This window comes from Miniopterus schreibersii (genome assembly GCF_964146895.1).
Source record: "Miniopterus schreibersii genome assembly, chromosome: 12".
In the NCBI taxonomy this organism is placed as follows: domain Eukaryota; kingdom Metazoa; phylum Chordata; class Mammalia; order Chiroptera; family Miniopteridae; genus Miniopterus; species Miniopterus schreibersii.
Genome location: NC_138112.1, coordinates 4,496,239 through 4,520,172, shown reverse-complemented (window position 1 = coordinate 4,520,172; position 23,934 = coordinate 4,496,239). Strand labels below are relative to the sequence as shown.

Sequence of the window (23,934 nt, the reverse complement as noted above, 5' to 3'; positions counted from 1 at the left end):
GATTTTCGGGCCTCACAGGTAATATGAAATTTGGTTGCAAATCCACGTGAGTGCAGGCATCTGCTTAGGCAGTTTCATGGGAGAATTTTCCCCCACCTCTCCATCGAAATCCAAAACATTAACAAACGAGTGTCTGTATGCAGGGCATCTTTTATCCTACTCATCCACTGAGGGGTCACCATTCGGGGCCAGTCTCCAACAGGGCCTCCCATCCTGCTCTCCTCTTTCATTCGTGTCCCTCCCTTTTGCTCTAATTGTATAAGAAACCCTCAGAATAAATACCACCTTCAGTGCTTACTCTACCTTATGAAATCACGATTTCTAGTCCCTTCAAGGTCTTCAATTGCTTTTCTTGCATGAGCTCCAGAATGTTACATATATTTTATATGTATTCACATATTTTTTCCTTCATTTAAAAATGTTCTGGCCAGAAAGAGCTTCTCTCTGTGCATCTAATCTACCATGTTGCTGAAAAACAACTACTCATCATTCATTTAAAGCTGTTTCTCTTATGAAAAATTGTAATTTCAGGAATACATCTATATTTTTACAAGGTAGCTATGTAAAATAGCATATATCCCTTAGAAGGAAATAATTTGGAAAATGTCTATAATTAATGCACTTCCTATAAAGCAAATAATCTGAGGGGACTTAAACTTATCAGACACGCTAACTTCTGCCCTAGGCTCTTCATAACTTTTCAATGCTTTCAGGTCTGTGTACCCCTGTACATATTTTAAACATAGTTTGAAACTGTACTACAACTCACAAAAAGGGAAGTTTTATTCATTTAAAGGAAAAGCAAAGGGGGGAAAAATATATTTCTAGGGTCAATGACTTAAGGTTAAGAAAAAGAAGATGGGGCCAATGTCTTGTAAGAAGATATAAATTCAAGTTCTCTTCAGCAAAATGAAAATGAATTAAGTGAATTTAATATTCACATGCATTTTTTGAAACCGATACTCTTACTGTAAATTACATTCAAAGCTCAAAAGCAACAGCAGCTCATGAAAAAAAAAGCTGTAAGCCACCGGGGACAGAGCCTTTAAATGTTAGCTCTCCCCACCAAGCTGAGAGCAATGGCTACAAATTACCATATTCTCAAGAAGATGACAGCCAAACATATCCCAAAGTAGAAATGGCTATTACAACCATTAGTCAGCACGGACAGGATTAAATTGAGAGAGAGAGAAAGGGAGAGAAACAGAAAGAAACACCGATGTGAGAAATATCAATCAGTTGCCTCCCGTATATGCTCTGACGGGGGAATCGAACCCGCAACACAGGTATGTGCCCTCACCAGGAGTTGAACCCACAACCTTTTGGTGTATGGGACAACACACCAACCAACCGAGCCAATGGCCAGGGCTATCATTCTTCATCTTATGTAATATGACCTTTCCAGTTCAGCCACTAAACAACAGTGGTCCATGAGGAAGCAAATTCCGCAAGGTAATTTACCCTATAAATGGCATGTATTTCCATATTCTTCATCTTTGCTCTCTCTACTCCTCTCTGCTTCATAAGCAGAACTTGACAGAGGTTAGGATTTGCTATGTATAAAGTCTGGAGCCCAGATTAGAAAGCTCAGCAAAGTATGCACTTGGCACAGGCAAAACTAGTTGCTTTGTGCACTGGTTTGGGTTTGCAAACTTAGGATATCTACAGTTTCAAAAATGTGTCTAAGACTGCTGAGATTTAAAACTCGGAAAAAAGGCACATGTCACACACATCCCAACACAGGCTTCACACACAGGCTTCCAAAGTCTTCTGAGATCATCTTCTCCATACCAACAAAATACCAAGGCCATTATGCAATCTGTGGTTTCTTTTCATAATTGAAGGAATTAATAACTTTGGATACAAAACTTAGATAACTTTACTCTGAGGTATTCTCCTAGCCTGGATCTCTGTGTATAGAACCCAAAAGTACCTGTTACCACACTCCCAAATCAGGGTCTACAAAAAGTTCTTTTCATTCATTAGCAATCTTTCTTCATAGCAGAACTTCAAAAATATCTTTGTAAGCATTTTCTACTTATGAAAAGAGTATTCAACAAACCCGACCCCTATTGTATAGTACCTGGCATATACCATGTTGTTAGAATTCATCTATACTGTATTTCATCTCATACCTTATTGTTAGTTCTTTTCTTAATATTGAAATCAAAGAATTAGGCATCATAACAAGGTAGAGAGTGAGTACACAGGATACAATTTAGCAAATGAAATATTATGAAGTTTAAAACAGTTAAACCTGGGAGAGGAAAATGCTCCGCCTGAATTTTAAGTAATCTAACATATGGAGATTTGAGGGGCAAAATTACATTCTACCGTTTTAGGTAATGTCAATCTAATCCATAACACAGTAACAAATTTGCCCACTGGAGTAATAAGGGTATTGATATAAATTAATTACAGCCTAGAAATTAAATATTTGATCTTACTAGATGAGTTTACCCTTATAAATTAATAAGGGTTTGTCTGTCCATCTGGACATTAAAATACTAGTTGGCACAAAGGTTCAGTTATAACTTAATCTGTTTTGGTCTCTTTTATATCAAACTCTTTCAGCCTCCCTCCATTTGCTCATCTATATATTTGAAAGGACCTTTATATATGTCAAACAGAAACAAAACAAGAAACTTAAGCTTACATTTATTATTCTAAGAAAGATGGGGTTTTCTTTTTATAAAATTTGCATTTATTTAGAGTAATAATGAACTTGCATAAAGAAATGCTATTGTTAATAACTTTTATACTTTGTAACACAGTCCCTTAATTCAAAAAAAGGAGTACAACTAATACCAATTCAATAAACAATAATTACAAATAAAAAGGTCCTCATTTCCCCCTGTATAGAAATTGAAGAACTTGCTGGCATTAACCTCAATCCAGTATTTCCGAAATACAGCCTATAGGGAGAAAATGAGTTTATAATTTCAGATATCTAACTCAAGTCATATGATCAGGTCTGGGTTTCTACAGGGCTATGGTAGCTGACTTCAGTTAGGTAAGAACCCAGCAAGGGCATTACCCATTTTAGTGGAAAAAAATATCAACATATTTGTTATATTTTGGATGTAAACCTTTTCTTTTCAGTCTACTCTTCCTCCTTTCTCTGAAGAACAATTTTTAAGTTACACTCTTAAATATCTGGCTTTCATTCTCAAGTAGACACTCCCATTATCATTACGGTGCAGAAAGAGAAAAGAGCTTATACTTGGGGCAAGGGAATGAAGTTGGAATCCTAACTTTACCACTTAGTTTCTGTAGAAAACTACTTTAATAAAGTTTCTATAAAGGTTAAAACATAAATCGCCTATAACAGGAGATGGCACAGGACAGATATTAGCTGTTCTTATTGTTATTACCACTTTTATTATTATTATTATTATATGTATCCCGATCAAGTTCCTACCCTGTTTCCTAGTAATTCCAAACTTCTGTCACTTTCTTCAAGCCCTCTAACCAACCTGAGACCCCTAACTTTCACCAGATAACCTGGTCTTGTGCCTGATAGAGGAAACAAAGAATTTCTTCAATTTCTTTTGCATGTTTATTCATCTTATGCATCCAAACTTGCCTTTTCTTTCTCATCCCAGAAGAAGCAGGCCTTTCTTCCAACCTCAGGCCAGTAATGAGTGCTCAATAAATGTTAGTCACTCACTACTATCATCACCATCATCACCATCACCACCATCTCTACCATAATCACCATCATCGTCATCGTCGTCGTCATCATCATCATCATCAACCTTTCCTCAAGTGAAAAGAACAGCAATTTCCAAATCCCACATTCCAGAAGCTGATGGTGATTTGGAGAATAACTACTGGTTCTACTGGATTACACTCCAATTCATCCTCAAAATCCATTCAGCTGGCACAAAGGTCAAATTCTCAAAAAATAACTACTGGTTCAAACGCACAGAAACAGAAAGTACAATGGTGGTTGCCAGGGGCTGGGGAGAGGGGGAAATGGGGAGTTTTTAAAAGGGATATAGAGTTTCAGCTTTGCAAGAGGACGAGTTCTAGAGACTGGCTGCTCAACAATGTGAATGTACTAACACTACTTAACCGTATACTTAAAAATGGTTTAAGAGGTTAAGCTTTATGTTATGTGTTAAGTTAATTTTACCACAATCTAAATACAAACATACATACATACTAGTACTAGCTCAGTGCCACCCCAGTATGACCTCCACCAACCTTTTCCCTGAATTCATTTTCTGGAACCCTATTTAAATGAGGCTTAAAATTTGTTGGCCAAGACGATTAAAGAAAGCAGCAGAGTGGAAGCTACACTGACACTCTCCCAGGACCAAACTGGAAGAACAACTAAAATATAGAAAAACCATCCTGACTAATCAACTGCAACTGAAGACGAGCTGGAGAGCACCCTCATAACCTAGGAAGAAAAGTGGAGACCACATAGGGACGGGCAGGAAATCGGAGGTGAGAGGGCTGGCTGGACTCCCAAAGGTAGCAGCTAAAGGTCAAGGGGGAGATCTCAGCTGTGGGGGTTCCCAGTGAGAACTGTGGGGTCTAAAACCAGAATTGAGAAAGGTGCCCACGTAAGACCTGGCTGTGAAAAGCATCCACGTTTCTGTCTGCCAGGGAGAGGCATCTGGAAATGCAAGCACCCTCTTTAAGAGCCAATGCACAAGTTTCATGTGCAGCCACTCACCTTGGGCTCCAGCAGAGGGAGGGCAGAGTGAACTGGAGTTATGTGAGGAGAATCTACGGCTGTGAGCTATCAAGAGAGAGCTCAGAGGGCACCCCTCTGGTTTCCTGTGCCAAGTCATTCCCCCAGACTGCAGAGGCAGACATTTACCTTCCAAGCAGCTTTTGCCAGATAGGGAAGCAATTGTCCCACCCTGCTGGAAAACCTCTCACCCTACCCCATGGAGTTTCTACAGCCTGAGGCTCATTAAGAGAATCAGATTAATCAGCCTACAGGTAGAGGCAGACTTCAGAGTCCTTTGAGTCTTTGCCTGATCAGCTTCTGGACCTGGATCTTGGAAAAGCAGACTTTGGTGTGCATCTTGGTCCTGTCAAAAGGCACCCAGCCCCAAAAAAGGGGACCTCAAGCCATGGGTTGTTGATAGCTCCAAACAGGGTACTTAAGGCCAGTCACAAACAGCGTCTGACATTGGCCTGCACCAGAGACCATCCAAAAAGACAGGGTGTCTTAGTAGATCTACCTAATACATAGAAACAAACCCAAATAGGCAGCCAAAATGGGGAGACAAAAAAACAAGTCCCAAATGAAAGAACAAGAGAAGTTTCCAGAAAAAGAGCTCAATGAAACAGAGACAAGCAATATATCAGATACAGAGTTCAGAATACTGACTGTAAGGATGCTCAACAGCATGAAAAAAAGATATGGAAACTTATCTTTGGATAAGTTATGGGAAAGATATGAAGGAAATTAAGAATAACATAGCAGAAATAAAGAATACATTTGGAAGTAATAAACAGCAGATTAGAGGAAGCTGAGGACAGGATCAGTGAATTAGAAGACAGGGTAGAAAAAATCAATCAGAGACCCAAAAACAAAAAACAATTAAAAAAACAGGACAGTCTAAGGCAGCTGTGGGACAATATGAAAAGTAACAATATTTGCGTCATAGGAGTGCCAGAGGAGGTTGAAAGTAAGCAAGGATTAGAGAACCTGTTTGAAGAAATAATAGCAGAAAACCTCTCTAACTTAAAGGAAAAAGTAACACAAGTTCAGGAGGCACAGAGAGTTCCAAGCAAGAAAAATCCAAAGAAGCCCATGCCCAGACACATAATTAAAATGCCAAAAATTCAAGTCAAAGTGAGAATATTAAAGGCAGCAAGAGAAAAACAATCTGTTACGTACAAAGGAGCTCCCTCAAGGCTGTCAGCTGATTTCTCATCAGAAACTCTACAGGCCAGAAGGGAATGGCATGAAGTATTCAAGGTAATGCAAAAGGAGGACCTGAAACCAAGACTACTCTATCCAGCAAGGCTATCATTCAAAATAGATGGTGAAATAAAGAGCTTCCTAGACAAAAAAAGGCTAAAGGAGCTTATCACCACCAAACCAGTATTGCAGGAAATGTTAAAGGGACTGCTGTTATAAGAAGAAACAGAGAGAGAAACATAGGCATAAAGAATTAAAGCAGCAGTAAATAAGGACATATCAATAATAACCTTAAGGACTTTAAGGGAGCAATCAACAGCAATACAGTCACAGTCGTGGACTTTAACACCCCACTGACTTTACTGGATAGATATTCCAGACAAAGAGTCAATACAGAAACAGTGACTAAATGGCACACTAGATCAGATGGATTTAATTGACATTTACAAAACATTTCACCCCAAAGCTGCAGAATATACATTCCTCTCAAGTGCACATGGGTCATTATCAAAGACAGACCACATGTTAGGACACAAAACAAGTCTCTAGAAGTTCAAGAAGACTGAAATCATATCAAGCATCTCAGATCACAAGGGCATGAAATTAGAAATCAACTACAGTAAAAACACTCAAAAACTTTCAAATACACGGAGGTTAAATAGCATGTTATTAAACAATGAATGGGTTACCAATAAGATCAAGAAAGAAATCAAAAACTTCCTGGAAACAAGTGAAAATGAACACACAACAACCCAAAATCTATGGGACAGAGCAAAAGCAGTCATAAGAGGGAAGTTCACAGCACTGCAGGCCTCCCTCAAAAAGCAAAAATAATTTTTAGTAGACTATCTAACCCTACAACTTAAAGAATTAGAAAGCTTCCCTGTGAAGCTGTCCAGACCAGGGCTTTTGTTGGCTGGGAGTTTTTTTTATTGCTGCTTCAATTTCATCAGTTTTTATTGGCCTATTCAGGTTTTCTGATTCTTCCTGATTCAGCTTCACATGATCTCACTCATATGTGGAATCTAATAAACAAAAGAGACTGAGGAACAAAATAGATCCAGAGACACAGAAGCATGGAACAGACCGATGAATCTCAGTGGGAAGGCGGGGGTGGGGGAGTGGGGGGGGAGATTAATCAGAGAACTTATAAGCATATATGTGTAACTCATGGACACAGACATTAGTGTGGTGAAGACCTTGGGGGGAGGGGTGTGGATGTGGGGGGTACGGGATCAATGGGGGAAAAAGGGGGGGCTATCTGTAATACTTTCAACAATAAAGATAAATTTTTAAAAATTTTAAATAATAATTATATATTTAAGGGGGGGGGATTTTCTTTGGCTATTTCGATTTGTTGAAAGAAATTCCTGGCCAGCATCTAGACAGAAACTTATATAACCTATGGTTTTATAAAAGATGGCCTGTTTTTCAGGTATATTTGGGAGTTAGGACTGAATATATTCTCAGAGATTACAAATACACATCTGCTTCCCTCCACCCAGCAGAAATAAATATTAAAATAATTCTTCAAGAATACTATGCATTCCCAATGGAACCTCCTGACAACTGCACATAGGATCCTTAAGACAGAGGTAGGGAAGAGAATGAACGTGTGGTGGAAAGCTCTTGTAGCATAACCTGCTCTAATAAAATCCATGTTATAGGAAAAATCTGACTTGAGATGCAAATATTTATAAAAACTATGGTTTAAAGGACATTTATTTTTAGGAGAGAACATATGCAGTAAAACTAACACAGTAACAAACTAAACTGCAGGGTGAGGATAGTACATCATTTCAACCAGAATAAGAAACTGTACTTTTGAGGGTTATTTTTTTAATGGTAAGTATTCACTCTACCTCAAGATGTTAAAGACTCATTATGCAGAGAATGAAGTATGTTAAATACATGCTAACAGTTATTAACAAAGCTGCGTTGGTTTATATTCACAGAACTTATCTGAAGTTTGGGTGGTACAACTCCCACTCACCTCACAAAGTATATAGAGGCACAGAACCACATGATGTTAACAGTTGAAAGATCCTTATAAATGTCTTATTCTAACCCAATCCCTTTGTTTCTTAGATGATGAAACTGAAGACTATATGGATAAGTAAAGCCTAAGTACAAAAGTTTCTAATATACCAACATTAATACATAAGAAAATGTGATGATAATGATTTTTAAACACATTCACAATAGCCACAAACTATCAGAAACCTTGAGGGGAAAATTTACAAAAATGTGTGAAATTTTTATGGAGAAAACTACAAAACACTAATTAGTAAAAGACCTAAAAGAAGACATATGCCTTGTCTTAGACAGAAATATCTAATATTGAAAAGACCTCAATTCTCCTTCCTTGCCTCTAAATAATCCAGACTCTAGTCCCTCTTCCAAATAAAACTAAAATAAAAAAAGAGTATTCTATTTTGTGGGATAATGGCAAGGAGACACATTGCATTTTGGGGGGGGAGAAGATATGAGGGAAAACATGTCATCTTACCCAAGCAGTTTAACATTTAAATGCAGGTTTCTAGTCTGTAATGCCCAGCCAGTAGCACCTTGCCTTCAGCACTCTTTATTTTTGCAAGTTCAAATGTCTCTCAGAATATCTGTGTTTCCAAGCAATTCTCTTTATTTACTTTAAGATCAGTAAGGACTTCTAAAATGCAAAGTGAACTTTGGAAGCAATGTGGACAGGCCAGAAGCTAATTTAACACTCTAACTTCATAGCTCACCATACACTTATTTAAAGGCTACACAAACTTGCAACTGGGTACTCTGCCCCTACCCTTCTTGAAGACAAACTGGTTGGACACCAATTCAAATTATCCTTTTAAGTTCCTAAAGATCAAGAACAAGGTCAGTACCCTGAGATCTCCAGGACCAAAAAGATACAGTATCACCAAGTCGTAATAAAACTTATTAATTACAACTAAAGGCAACTCAAGTTATTTTCAATTAGTATCCTGGGGAAAAGACTGATTAAATTAAAATGAAAAATTAGACTTGACCCTGTGGAATTGTTAAATGTGTATTACTGTGGGCTTCCAAATTAAAATTCCAAGTAGAATACAGCAAGACAATTAACAACTGTAAATCTTTAACCTAAGCGAGATAGTTTCTGACAGTTAACTCAAACAGGTAGCTAAAATCATACATAGGGGTTAAGGTTTAAACCCTACTTTAGACTGAGAAGTAAGCAATCTAAACTTACAAGAGCAATTTCTGAGTCTCTTAATATTTTATTACATCAAATCCAAAGCTGCTGAAATTTAAATTTCAGTTTGAAGACAGTGGCAAAATAATTTTCTTCCTTTCATTCAGAAGAAAAACTTGAAAAAAGCAGACATTCTGTGAGAAGGCTGTATGATAATGTATATTTTAATGGTGAAACAACGTAAAGAAAAGGCTATGACTGACTGATGGCATTAACTATGCAAGCTTCGTCGTGGCAATACAGCATGGTACTTCCCAACACCAATCATTGTAGTGATCCTGACTAGTCGATTGCCAGTAAATCTGCACAAGGTCTACAATTCAGAGGTGAGAACTTTCCTGAATAAAAAACCTACTATAGAGGCCAAGTGTCTAGACATGAGGAGGAAACCTACCAACACCAGAGAGTTTCCCAAGTTCAAAGAATGAACACCAACCCGCCCCCCTCACCCCCACCACAACCTTTGAGAGAAAAGTGGAGAAAATGCTATGAATGAGGTCCAATGGTCAGAGGCTAACCAAAATTGGATATATCCTATACACAATGAGTAAAACAACAAATCTAAGCTTCCACGCCTTCAGAATACACAGTCTAATTAACCATAGTGTAATAGTAAAGACTATTTTATTGGCAATACATAAAAAAGTACATTTTTTTAAAAAAGAAAACATTAATTTCCTTTAGTTTCTTTGAGACTACAGGAAAAATATACCTATATCCTTAGAGTCAAAAAGGGATAATCTCTTTGACAGGCTCACAATTCTTTTTTTTTTCTTCTTTAATGTGTTTTTATTGATTTCAGAGAGAAGAAGGGAAAGGGGAAGAGAGAGAAAAGCATCAACAATGAGAGTCATTGATCGGACTCCTCCTGCACACCCTGACTGGAGATCGAGCCCACAACTGGGGATCAAACCGTGATCTCCTGCTTCACGGGTTGAAGCTCAACCACTGAGCCACCGTGGCTGGACAGGCTCCCACTTCTCAAACATTTGTTTTTCCTTAAGGCTCTCTCTGCTTAGACCACTCTCCCCAAACCCAGGTATGTCCAATCAGATAGTAATAACATCCACATCTGTATCTCCAGGCTTTATATTTCCAACCATTACCTCCTGAATATCACACTCATGTGCTCCAAAACTTTAAAGTCAACCCAATGATTACATTCTCTTCCCTGCCAAAATTCCTTCTCTACCCTGAATGCCCCTGTCACCTGAAAGTATTTTTTGGATAAAGCAGTATTTAACCTATTTCCTAATTAATCTACTTACCTACTAAGGTCACCAACTCCACCTCCCAAAACCATTAATCCCTCACATTCCAAAATGTTTCTTCTATAATGAAAGCAGTATCACAAAATAATAATTGCTACTGTTTACTAGATAATTTTTCCATGTGAAGTGCTGGACTTTACATGTATTATCTCACTTAACCCAATCCTCAAAACAATTCTTTGAGATAGGCATTATTATGCCTCTTTTACAAATGACTTAAACCAAGCTTAAGGCTCATCCGAAGTCAGAGGACAGCTAACAAGTGGGAGACTAGGAGTTCAGTATCAGATACTAACTCTTAATGACTATGTAAAATTGCCTTATTACAGAATGCTTTTTAAAAATTTGGCAGAAGGAGGAAACCAGGTAAAATAACTAATAACTAAGTTATTAATTCATTATTTATCATACAGTTTCAGTATAAAGTACACATAATTTTATATTTTAGAGATACTCTCAAAACACTAATTTGATGTAAAAGATCAAATCAAAAAGATATTTTGGTGGCTTAAATGATAAAGTCAAATAGTATTTCACAATCTGCCTCCAACCTACCTTTCAACTCTATCTTCCAAAATTCCCCACACTTTACAGTACTAACCACTGCGCACAACTAGTCATTTTCATTTAAACCTCCTAAGGCCAAGTCTGTGGTCAATTTTTTTCTTCTTTTTTTTAATCTTTATTGTTGAGACCATTACAGATGTCCCCCTTTTAACCCCACTAATTCCCTCCACCCCACATCCATCCCCTCCCCACACCAATGTCCCCATCCATGGGCCATGCCCATAAACATACCAGTTCTCTGATTAATCTCTCCCCACCCACAACCCCCTCCCCGCCTTCCCTCTGAAATCCCTCAGTCTGTTCCAAGCTTCTGTGTTACTGGATCCACTTTGTTCATCAGTTTATTTTCTTTATTATATTCCACATATAAGTGCGATCATCTGGTACTTCTCCTTCTCTGAATGGCTCATTTCACTTTGCAATAATACTCTCTAGTTCCCTCCATGCTGTCCCAAAGGCCAAAAGGTCCTTCGTCTTCACAGCTGCATAGTACTCCATGGAGTAAATGTCCCACAGCTTTTTTATCCACTCATCTACTGATGGGCACTTGGGCTGTTTCCAGATCTTAACTATTGTGAATTGTGCTGCTATGAACATAGGGATGCATTGCAATTGGTGTTTGGGGTTCCTTAGGATATATTCCTAGAAATGGGATCGCTGGGTCAAATAGCAGGTCAATTTTTAATCTTTTGAGAAAACTCCATACTGCTTTCTGTAGTGGCTGCCCCAGTCTGCATTCCCACCAGCAGTGTACTAGGATGCCCTTTTCTCCACACCCTCGCCAGCACTTGTAGTTCGTTGACTTGTTGATGGAGCCATTCTGACAGGTGTGAGGTGATACCTCATTGTGGTTTTAATTTGCATCTGATGATTAGCAACATTGAGCATTTTTTCATATGTCTCTTAGCCATTTGTATGTCCTCTTTGGAGAAGTGTTTATTTAGGTCCATTGCTCATTTTTTAATTGGATTGTTTGTCTTCCTTTTGTTAAGATGTATAAGTTCCTTATATATTTTGGATATTAACCCTTCATCCAATGTGTCATTGGCAAATATGTCCTCCCAAACAGTAGGCTCCTTTTCATTGTTGATTGTTTCCTTTGCTGTGCAGAAGCTTTTTATTTTGATGCAGTCCGATTTGTTTTATTCTCTTTAGTTTCGCTTGCCCTAGGAGATGTATCAGCAAACATATTGCTATGAGGGATGTCTGAGATTTTACTGCCTATGTTTTCCTCTAGGATTTTTATGGTTTTATGCCTTACATTTAAGTCATATCCATTTTGAATTTACTTTTCTGTATGGCGTAAGTTGGTGGTCTAGTTTCATTTTTTTGCATGTACCTGTCCAATTTTTCCAACACTATTTATTGAAAAGACTGTCTTTCCTCCATTGTATGTTCTTGCCTCCTTTGTCAAATATTAATTGACCATAACGGCTTGGGTCAATTTCTAGGTTCTCTGTTCTGTTCCACTGATCAATATGTCTGTTCTTGTGCCAGTACCAGGCTGTTTTGATGACAGTGACTTTGCAGTATAACTTGGTATCTGGTATTGTGATCCCTCCAAGTTTGTTCTTCTTTCTCAAGATAGCCATGGCTATTTGGGGTGTTTTTTGGTTCCAGATAAATTTTCGAAGTGTTTTTTTCTAGATCTGTGAAATATGCTGTTGGTATTTTAATAGGGACTGCTTTGAATTTATAGATTGCTTTGGGTAATATGGGCATTTTAATGATGTTAATTCTTCCAATCCATGAACATGACATATTTTTCCATTTGTTTATATCTTCCTCTATTTATTTTTTCAGTGTCCTGTAGTTTTCTGAGTAAAGGTCTTTTACATCTTTGGTTAAGTATATTCCTACGTATCTTATTTTTTCAGTTGCAATGATAAATGGGGTTTTTTTTTTAGTTTCTGTTTCTGAGAATTCATTATTGGTGTATAAAAATGCCATCAATTTCTGGGTGTTCATTTTATATCCTGCTACCTTGCTGAATTCATTTATTAAATCTAGTAGTTTTCTGGTAGAGTCTTTAGGATACTCTATGTACAATATCATGTCATCTGCAAATAACGACAGTTTTGTTTCCTCCCTTCCAATTTGGATGCCTTTTATGTTTTCTTCTTGTCTGATCCACTATGGCAAGGACTTCCAGCACTATGTTGAATAAGAGTGGTGAAAATGGACACCCCTGTCTTGTTCCTGTTCTTATGGGAAATGGCTTTAGTTTTTGCCCATTGAGTATGATGTTGGCTGTAGGTCTGTCATATATGGCCTTATGTTGAGGTATGAGTTTTTATCAAAAATGAGTGTTGGATTTTATCAAATGCTTTTTCTGCATCTATTGATATGATCATGTGATTTTTATCTTTCCATTTGTTTGTGATGTAGCACGTTTATTGATTTGCAGATGTTATACCAGCCTCGCATCCCTGGAATAAATCCCACTTAGTCATGGTGTATGATCTTTTTAATATATTGCTGGATCCGATTTGCTAATATTTTGTTGAGGATTTTAGCATCTATGTTCATCAGGGATATTGGCCTGTAATTCTCTTTCTTTGTAGTGTCTTTATCTGGTTTTGGAATTAGGCTAATGCTGGCCTCGTAAAAAGAGTCTGGAAGTGTTCCTTCCTCTTGGATTTTCCGAAATAGTTTGAGGAAGAGAGGTGTAAATCCTTCTTTGAATGTTTGGTAAAACTCCCCTGTGAAGTCACCCGGGCCAGGGCTTTTGTTTGCTGGGAGCCCTTTGATTACTGCTTCAACTTCATCAGCAGTTATCAACCTATTTAGACTTCCTGACTATTCCTGACTGAGTTTTGAAAGGTGGTATTTTTCTAGAAATTCATCCATTTCATCCAGGTTTTCCAGCTTGGTGACATATAGTTGTGCATAGTATTTTCTTACAGTCCTTTGTATTTCTGTTGGGTCAGTTGTTATTTCACCTCTTTGCCTCTGATTTTGTTTATTTGGGTCCTCTCTCTGTTTCTTGATGAATCTGGCTAAAGGTTCATCAATCTTGTTTATCTTTTCAAATAACCAGCTCTTGGTTTCATTGATCTTTTGTATTGTTTTTTTAGTCTCTGTAATTTATTTCTGCTCTGACCTTTATTATTTTCTTCCTTCTACTTCCTCTGGGCTTTTCTTGTTGTTCCCTTTCTAAGTTTTTAAGTTGTAGGGTTAGAGAGTCTATTAGAAGTTTTTCTTGTTTTTTGAGGTAGGCTTGTAGTGCTATAAACTTCCCTCTCAGGACTGCTTTCATTGTGTCCCATAGATTTGGAGTTGTTGTGTGTTCATTTTCATTTGTTTCCAGGAAGTTTTTGATTTCTTTCTTAATCTCTTTGGTAACCCATTCATTGTTTAAAAACATGCTTTTCAGTCTCTATGTGTTTAAATGTCTTCTAGTGTGTTTATTGTAGGTGATTTCTAGTTTCATGCTGTCGTGATCCCAGAAGATGCTTGATATGATTTCAATCTTCTTGAACTTATACTTTTTTTGTGTCGTACGTGATCTATCTTTGAGAATGTCCCGTGTGCACGAGAGAAGAATGTATATTCTGCAGCTTTGGGGTAGAATGTTCTGTAAAAGTCAGTTAAATCCATCTGATCTAGTGTGTCACTTAGGGTCACTGTTTCCTTGTTGATTTTTTGTCTGAAGACCTATCCAGTGAAGTCAATGGGGTGTTAAAGTCTCCGAGTATGACTGTGTTGCTCTCGATCTCTCCCTTAAAGTCCTCTAGAAATTTTTTTATAAATTTAGGTGCTTCTATATTGGGTGCATATATGTTTATCAGGGTTATATCCTCTTGCTGAATTGATCCCTTTAGTATTATGTAATAACCTTTCTTGTCTCTCATTATGGTCTTCATTTTGAAGTCTATTTTGTCTGGTATGAGTATTGCTACCCCAACTTTTTTTTTCATTTCCATTTGCATGGAAAATTTTTTTCCATCCATTAATTCTCATCCTGTATGAGTCTCTTGTTCTGAGGTGGGTCTCTTGTAGACAGCATATAGTTGGGTCATATTTTCTTATCCATTCAGCCACCCTATATCTCTTTATTGGGGCATTTAATCCGTTTACATTTAAGGTTATTATTGAAACATATTTATCTCCTGACATTTTGTTTCTTTATAGGTGTTTCTCATTCTCTTTATTTCTATGTCTAATTATAGCAGTCCCTTTAACCTTTCCTGTAATGCTGGTTTTGTAGTGATAAAGTCTTTTAACCTTTTTTTTTTTCCTTGGAAGCTCTTTATTTCACCATCTATTTTGAATGATAGCCTTGCTGGATAGAGTAGTATTGGTTTCCGATTCTTCTTTTGCATTACCTTGAATACTTCATGCCATTCCCTTCTGGCCTGTAGTGTTTCCGATGAGAAGTCAGATGACAGCCTTATGGGGGATCCTTTGTAGGTTACAGTTTGCTTTTCTCTAGTTTCCTTTAAGATTCTCTCTTGGTCTTGGATTTTTGACATTTTAATTATGATGTGTCTGGCCATGGGCCTCTTTGGACTCTTCTTGCTTGGGACTCTTTGTGCCTCCAGAACCTGTGTGCCTTTTTCCTTGACCAGGTTAGGGAAGTTTTCTGCCATTATTTCATCAAACAGGTTCTCTAACCCCTGCTTACTTTCAACCTCCTCTGGCACTCCTATAATACGAATATTGTTACGATTTATGCTGTCCCACAGCTCCCTTAGACTGTCCTCCTGTTTTTTAATTGTTTTTTTGTTTTTGGGTCTCTGATTGAGTGATTTTTTTCTACTCTGTCTTCTAATTCACTGATGCAATCGTCAGCTTCTTCTAATCTGCTGCTTATTCCTTCTAATGTATTCTTTATTTCTGCTATGTCATTCTTCATTTCTGACTGGTCATTTTTCATAGTTTCCACATCTTTTTTCATGCTGTTAAGGATCCTTACAATCAGTATTCTAAACTCTTTATCTGAGAGGTTGCTTATCTCTGTTTCATTTGGCTCTTTTTCTGGAGACTTCTCTTGTTCTTTCATTTGGGGCTTGTTTTTTTGGTCTTCCATTTTGGCTAAATGTTAGGTAGATCTTCTAGGATCCTCAGTCTTTTTGAAGGGTCTCTGGTACAGGCCAATGTCAGACACACTTTGTGACTGGCCCTGAGTACCCTGTTTGGGGCTATCAACAACCCCAGGCATTGAGGTCTCCACTGCTGGGGCTGGATGCTTTTGGACAGGATTCAGATGAACACCAAAGTCTGCTTTTCTAAGGCCCAGGTGCCAAAACAGATCAGGCAAAAACTCAGAGCACCCTGAGATCTGCCTCAGTCTGCAGACTTGTTAATCTGATTCTCTTAATGAGCCTCAGGCTGTAGAAGCTCCACAGGGTGGGGTGGCTGGTTGTTATCAGTCTTTTAACAAGCCTCAGGCTGTAGAAACTCCTCTGGGTAGGGCAAGAGGCTCTCCAGCAGGGTGGGGCAATTGCTTCCCCCCTTAGGCAAAAGCCAAAAGCTCACCTCCCAAGAAAGATGTCCCCCACAGTCTGGGGGAAGGACTCTTCCCAGACTCTCCCCACACAGCTCCAGTCCACTCCATTCCCCCTCCGCCAGAGCCCAAGGTGAGTGGCTACACACGAAACGTTGTGCATTGGCTCTTTAAGAGGGTGCCTGCAGTTCCAGCTGCCTCTCCCTGGCAGACAGAAACCCGGCTGCTTTTCACAGCCAGATGTTATGTGGGCACCTTTCTCAGTTCTGGTGCTCTTGGCTGGGAAGCCCAGTCTGGGGTTCCTCAGTGGGAACCCCCCACAGCTGAGACATCCCTCTGGACCTTCAGCTGCTGCCTGTGGGAGCCCAGCCAGCCTTCTTGCATCCACACTTCCTACCAGTTTCTTTGCAGTCTCCAGTTTTCCTCTTTGTTTATGAGGGTGCTCTCCAGCTCGTCTTCAGTTGGTTTTCAGAATGGGTTTTCTATGTTTTAGTTGTAAATCCAGATTAGTCCCAGGAGAGTGTCAGTGTAGCTTCCACTCAATCCGCTGCCATCTTGGATGTGATCAATTTTTTGTGGTCAATTTTTTAATGTAGTCTTCCCTGACTTCTTCCAGCAAAATCAATTCCTCCATCTTCTTGCTTCTACAGTATGTTCATTCTTAACTTACAGCACACACATCTATGTGCATAATACATATACAATCATACACATATATCAGCAAATTTATTACAAAGCCCTAAAAAGGCAGTAATCTTATAGTTTCGTATACAGATGGGTCCCCATCTTACAATGGTTCAACTTTCAATTCTTTGACTTTATGATGGTGTTAAAGCAATGCTCATTCAGTAGAAATAATACTTCAAATTTTGAATTTTGGTCTTTTCCTGGGCTAGCCATGTGTGGTACTATGCTCTCTCATGATGCTGGGCAGAGGCAGTGAGTCAGCTCCCAGTCAGTCATCAATCCAGAAGGTAAATAAGCAATGCTCTAGGGTGGACTGTGTTGCCAGTGGTTTTTTGGGTATTGTGTTCTGAACATGTTCAAGGTAGGCTAGGCTAAGCTATGATGTTTGGTAGGTCAGGTGTATTAAATGCATTTTTGACTCACAACGTTCCCATTTTATCATGGGTTTATTAGGTCCTAACCCTATTTTAACTCAAAGAATATCTGTATTTAGACACGCATACAGAAACTTCATATATTTGTGTACCTATCAGGAAAGGTACACAACCAAAAAACAACAACAACAAAACACTGCAGACACCAGACTAAATTTAGCCTTTTATGCTGAAACCCAAAAATACATTTGTGTAACAATTCTTACTATTTCTGTTCCTACCTCTTCTTTTCTTATCCACTCCTTACCTATACCCCATACACGCCACAGCATTGAGGCCAAAGTAAAATATCCAAATGTAAAATGGCATGGCAACTACACTGCAGTTAGAATCAACCACGTGGCACCCAATACACATTAATTGTTTCATTTCTAGATAAAGAAGTAGAGCCTTTCACTATCCTGTAGGTAGTAAAAATGCCCACCTCTGTCCAGGAAGTGAAGCTAACAAGGTCAAGGAATTGGGATTCAAAAAGCATCAGTAAGTGACCAAATGCCAACAATGGATGGATTTTTAGATCTTCCTTTCCCCTCCCTAGAGTAACAGAAATGCTTTTCATAGAAACAAATGATTTTTTAAGAAACAAATCACAGCATAACCCGTAACAACCAAACTATGCACAGCATTTGCAAAGTGTCCTCTCTGCAACACCATATATTCCTAAGGTATTTTAATTATAAAATGTCTGGTTTAACTGGGAAACATTTTCGTTATTACTTTTTAACACACAAAGCAACAAAAAAACACTGCAGACATCAGTATAAATTTAGTTTCTATGCTGAAAACCAAAAATACAGGTTACTTAGTTTCTAAAAGTAATCTCTTTTATCTATCCTTTTAATATATTCTGAGAAACATATGGGATCAGAGATTTAAGAAAACATGCTTCTTGTTCTAGTGCAGTCCTAAAGCAGCAAAGGGAAAAAACTCAAGTATCAGGCGGGGCCGTGGAGAGGAAGAGGGGCTACAAAGACATCAGCAGGGTACTAGAGGAAGCCAAGATATCAAAGGAACCAAACAGTAAAGAGTAAGAGGGAAAATCATTAGTGGGGAAAACCTCTGAAATGTGTTTATAGGAGCTCAATCCCTTGTCCCAAAAGACATGCAGCCAAGAGACCACCAATTGTCATGAACAACAAAGGGAACCTGGAGCACACCAACTGCCAAGCAATTAACTGCCTTTTCTAAATTGCGCGGTATACATACATCAATTTGAATGACCTTGAATGAATTAGAAATCCGCTATGGATCTTTAGACTGCTGAAACCTCAAATCTGTGAGTGTGTGTATATGCGAGTTTCTGCCAGCTTAGCATTTAAATAGAGATAAATGGTATATTTAACTAGATATAAATAAATAAAATAACCACTACTGTTTATAATATGACCTCCATAAAGAAACTCAACAAACCAGAAACATCTTTATGAAATTAGCTAGCCTCCCTTCCTCCAGTCTTAAAGTCCAGTCTAAAGTTATTTTAATTTGTCATAGTCTAGAAGCAAAAATGTGAAATTACAAAGTATTACTTATGAGCAATCAGTAGTCACTACTTTTGAAAAGAGTTTGAAATGAGCAAGCCTATTTGAAATCCTCAAGCCAAACCTTTGTTCTAAGGCCACTAAACCATGCTGTAGGTAAAGAGATAGGGAATTAATAAGGAAAAACAAATTACACAGAAGAAAAGAATGTTAATTTTATTTTCTCTGGAAAATAACATTTTAGAGCACAGTGCTTAAGACCCTGGTTTCTGAAGGCAGACTGACTGCTCTCTCTATACCCTATTAGCTTTGTGACGTAAAGAAAGTGGCTTGACCTTCCTGTGCTTCAGTTTCCTTACCTGTTAAGGTGAAGATAGTAATTATACCTAATTCACAAGGTAGCTGTGAGATTTAAATGAAATAATCACTAAAGAACTTAGAACAAACAGTGCTTGGTAAGGATTGAATAAATGTTCGCAAAATCCCTTTGAGATTATCTAACTAACGTCATCCTGACCACTGTAAACTATCCCCTATAAAATTACTCAGACTAAACTTCCTACAAGAGTCCTTTTCCCGTGCATCAGGAGCCTATGTTTACTCACACCAAACTCAAACTTATGGATGGCCTGGCTTTCAAGATCCTCTAAAAACTGTCCCCACACAATCTCTCCAATTACTGGCCCCAAACAACACTTTTAATCCTGCTACTTTTCACTCAACTTCACACAAAACTTACTTTTTTGTTTCTGCCTCTATAGCAACTGCAGACTTTTTAAGAGGCCCTCTTTCCAGGCACCTCTGACCCCTACTTTCTACCTATGCAAATATTATCTATCCTTCCAGAAAACAGCTAAGATTCTTCAGGAAGGCTCCAATATTTTGATCCCCCGGTGATCACTCCTAATTCTTTCAACAACCTAGCTGCTGAGCGCAAGCATGTACTGTTCTCTAACTGTGCTAGTTCTAACTATACCAGGCAATCATCTCCTCCAGGCAGAGACTGTATCTTCCCTAACATCATCCACAATATCTAGCAAAATGCTGTACATTCTGATAGGACTTTCACTCACGTGTTTTCAAAGTTAAAAATAAGGAACAAAATCTTATACAACAAACACAATAAATTATAAATTGTTCAAATCTGCATTATAGCTTAAATCTAGAGGGAGGAAATAAAATATTTTCTTAAATACAGCTGTAATTTTATGACCAGAAAAATATCATTAACATACAAACATGCTCAAATTCAGAGACATGAGAAAGAGCAGATCCAACAGGATGAAAGCACCGCATTTCTCTACCTTTGATATAAAAAGAACAAACAGGGAGCCTCTTCACTGTTCATTAGGTTGTTAATGGAAGCATGCACACTTAAAACTGGCAGCTTTCTGTTCTCTGATAGTATCATAGTCATCCTCAACAATATCACAACGATAATTCATTTCATTATCAAAACAGAATTCACAAATCTCTCAATGCAAGAAATTTTATATCTCTCTAAAGTTAACAACGTGAGGAAACAAGATTCAGAGGAACCACAACCATTACTATTAGATTACCTTTTTCAGATATAGTCATTGCCATTCTTCCTTCACTTTGCCACGCACGTGACTACCTGGCAACTAGTCTGGAAGTTAGGCATAAATCCATGCACACAAGCAGCGCTGTGCTGAGCAAATCACTGGTTATATACTCAGTTTGTTGGGATCTAACAGGTCAGGGAGTCTGCAAGACAAGCAAATCAGACCAGGCAAACAGAAGATCTAAACAGCAGACTATCTCGTATGTGCACCAGTCACTCATCCAGCAAACATGCAAGGCACTGACACACAACCGCAGCAGTGCACTGTACACTATGTGTGAGGACAAAAAGTACTTAAATAACAGACTCATTCTACAGTGGCTTATATTTTAATAAAAGGCATAAGATATGTACTATTAAAAAGGCAAATATATCCTTTATTAATTTGTATATATTTTGCTTTGATTTAAAAAATGTTTAAGGTAGCTTACATAAATGCACACTGTGATTAAATATAAAATAATAAAGAGGCGAAAAGAAAATGAGGTTAGAAAGATGAGATAAAAAAAAGGTTAGGTCTGGCTGGTTTCTCAGTGGTTAGAGTATTGGCGGGCTCAATGAAGGGTTACAAGTTCCATTCCCAGTCAAGGGCAGGTACCTTGGTTGCAGGTTCATCCCTGGCTGCAGTCAGGGATAGTTCTCTCTCACTTCGATGTTTCCGTTTCTCCCTCTCCCTCTCCACACCCTTTCCTTCCCTTCTTTACACTCTCTTAAAAAAAAATCAATGGACAGGGAGGGAAGCTGGCGGCCCTGTGAGAAGCAGCAGAGGCCCCGCTCCCAGCCACGGACGCGACTTCCTCCTAGAATCCTACGGAGCCAGCTTGGAAACACCAGAGAAACATACCTGAGTGGGCCCAGTGCGAGTGGGGAGCACTGAAGAAACATCGCGGAGTCCGGTAAGAGAGGGGGCATAGGAAGGAGGATCCCCCCTGACGCCTGTGCTGGGCGCCGAGCCCGGAACCTTGGAGGCTGCGGGGCTCCCTCCCCTCGGGAGTGCGGACGGCCTCCAAAAGCGGGGATCCCACACCCGGAGCAGAGAGGGGAAGGAGCGCCCCGCGGAGGGCAGAGGGACCCAGGGGAGCGGAGAGTCCCGGAGGGGACGGCGCCTTCCTGGGAAACAGAGCCTCCAGTGGCAGCCGGCGCCTTCCTAGGAAACAAAGCCGCTAGTGGCGGCGCCTTCCTGGGAAACAAAGCCTCCAGTGGCGGCCGGCGCCTTCCTGGGAAACAAAGCCTCCAATGGCGGCCAGCATCTTCCTAGCGAAACAAAGCTTCTAGTGGAGGCTTCGACGGACCTCTGGTGCTCAGGGTGCCGACCATAGGAAAGGCTGTGCCAAGGTCGGTGGCACTTGAGTGGTAAGAGACCAGAGGACTGCGCTGAGCAGCCACACACGGGGACCCTCTGCCTCACTGTGGGGCACTGTGTTGAGCCTCAGAAAGTACTGAATCTGCACGGCGTGGGGGAGGGGAGGAGCCCTCCCGCCCTGAGCTCCGGTTGCTGGGAGGCTGGGATCTGCGACCAGCCCTGAGGGTGTCCTCCTGCCCTGAGCTCCCGGTGCCTAGAGGCTGGGATCTGTGACCAGCCCTGAGGGGCCCGTGGTGGCGCATGAAGCCGCCCCAGCTTTGCTGAGACCAGCGGAGCTGAGTGGAGCTGACTTGGGTCCCCTCCACTGGGGGCCTTGGCCCGCAGACGGTGGGACCCTGCAGGGCGGACTCTCTGCCTGTGTGTTGCTTTGTGCGTTTGTGAGTCTGATGGGGGAACTGGCTCCCACCTTCCCAGGATGTACAGCGCACAGACCAACAGAGGCTGGGGTTGGGGGCTGCACAGTAGACGATCTGAGGGGCGGGCCTGGAGGGACCAGCCAACCAGAACTGAGCAGGGAGAGGCGGAGCCCACCAGCCTCCCCCGCATCCGGGAGCCCCGCCCCCAACAGGAAAGGGGCGGGTCCCGCTCACTGAGGCCCCAGACACTCACTCAGGGCACGGTCCTGAGGGGGAAGGGAGAGCAGCTCACAGGAGGCCTGTACAAGAATAAGACTCTCAGGGACTGTTGTTGGGGAGCTGGAGGAAATGCTGAAAACCCCTGCTGGCGGCTGGGCAGGCAAAGGGCTCACCGGAATGTTCTTTAATCGAACCCACTGAGCCCAGACTGCCAAAACGGCCCCTACAGAAAAGGCAACAGGCTGAAATCAATCTGAAGCTGCAGCAGGACAGAGCCTGGGAACCTAGAATCAGAGGACAGGGGAGGGACTGAGGAGCTGGCGGTGGAGCAGAGTCTAACGCCCGCACAGTGAGCGCCTGACAGCGACACCTCTAAGGGGAGTGACACCCTGAGCTACACTGACCACCCTGCACCCTAAAGACTCTACAGAAAACTCTGGAGCAAGACCAGGCAACTACAAGGTTGCAAAGCAGCTGACAAGAGGAGGAGGCCCACGGAGAGCCTTAAATCAACCATCTACCTAAGGACACCAAAGCCAAACCTGGACAGCTCCTCACATTGGCTGATACACAAGCACCTCCCAGGAGAACGGAAATCAGCCCACAAAACAGTGAGCCTCAGAAAACACAAGCAGCTCAGAAGAAACTCACCTGATTGACTACCTTTTTTTCTTCTGTTTTTTTTGTTTTGTTTGGTTTTGGTTTTTTTGGTTTTGTGGTTTTTTGGTTTTTTTCTCTTTTTTCCTTAGGAAGAAGAGAAAGGGGAGAAAATTTGTTTTTTCTTCTTTTTTAAATTTTATAATAATTTTAATTTTTTTTTTAAACATTTTTTAACTAAATTTTTTCCTCCTTTTTATAAAAGAATTTTGTCTTGCTCAGCTTGTTTTTAGTTTTGGTTTGGTTATTTCCTTTGTTTCGTTTTATACTTGCTTCTACTATCAAGACTTTCTTGATATTCCTGCTTAACAACTGGGACTTTATCATCATAACCACGTTTACAGCTTACCTCTATAGTTTCCACCAAATCTCTTACCAAACTCCCTCCCTGCCTGGGCTATCTCTCTCTCTCCTCTCGATCCACTGGCATAACTTTTTTTTTCTTTTCCTTTTTTCTTTTTCTACTTCTCTTTCATTCTTTTGTACTCCTCCCTTCTGTCTTCCTGTCTTTTTGTTCGATTGTTAGTTTCTCTTATTCTCTTTATTGTATTTCTGTTTTCTCATTTTCAACTATTATCCTATTCCTATTCTCTCCCTTAATTTTTTGCTGGCCCTTCTTTCAGAATCTTTTCTCTGCTTCTGTTATCTCCCAGTAGCTTCTCTACTTTTTACATTTCAGCTTATTATTATTTTCTAAGTTTCACCAGTATTAACAACAACATACATCTCTCTCTCTAAGCGTTACTTTTCTT

General features: G+C 39.8%; 1 protein-coding gene across 7 annotated transcripts in view; it reads right to left on the bottom strand.

The window, feature by feature from the left end:
* The window catches only part of SIK3 (SIK family kinase 3), a gene marked incomplete at its 5' end in the record, with an annotated part of 260,849 nt that overhangs the window by 139,385 nt on the left and 97,530 nt on the right, over nucleotides 1–23,934 (bottom strand). The window lies entirely within an intron of this gene.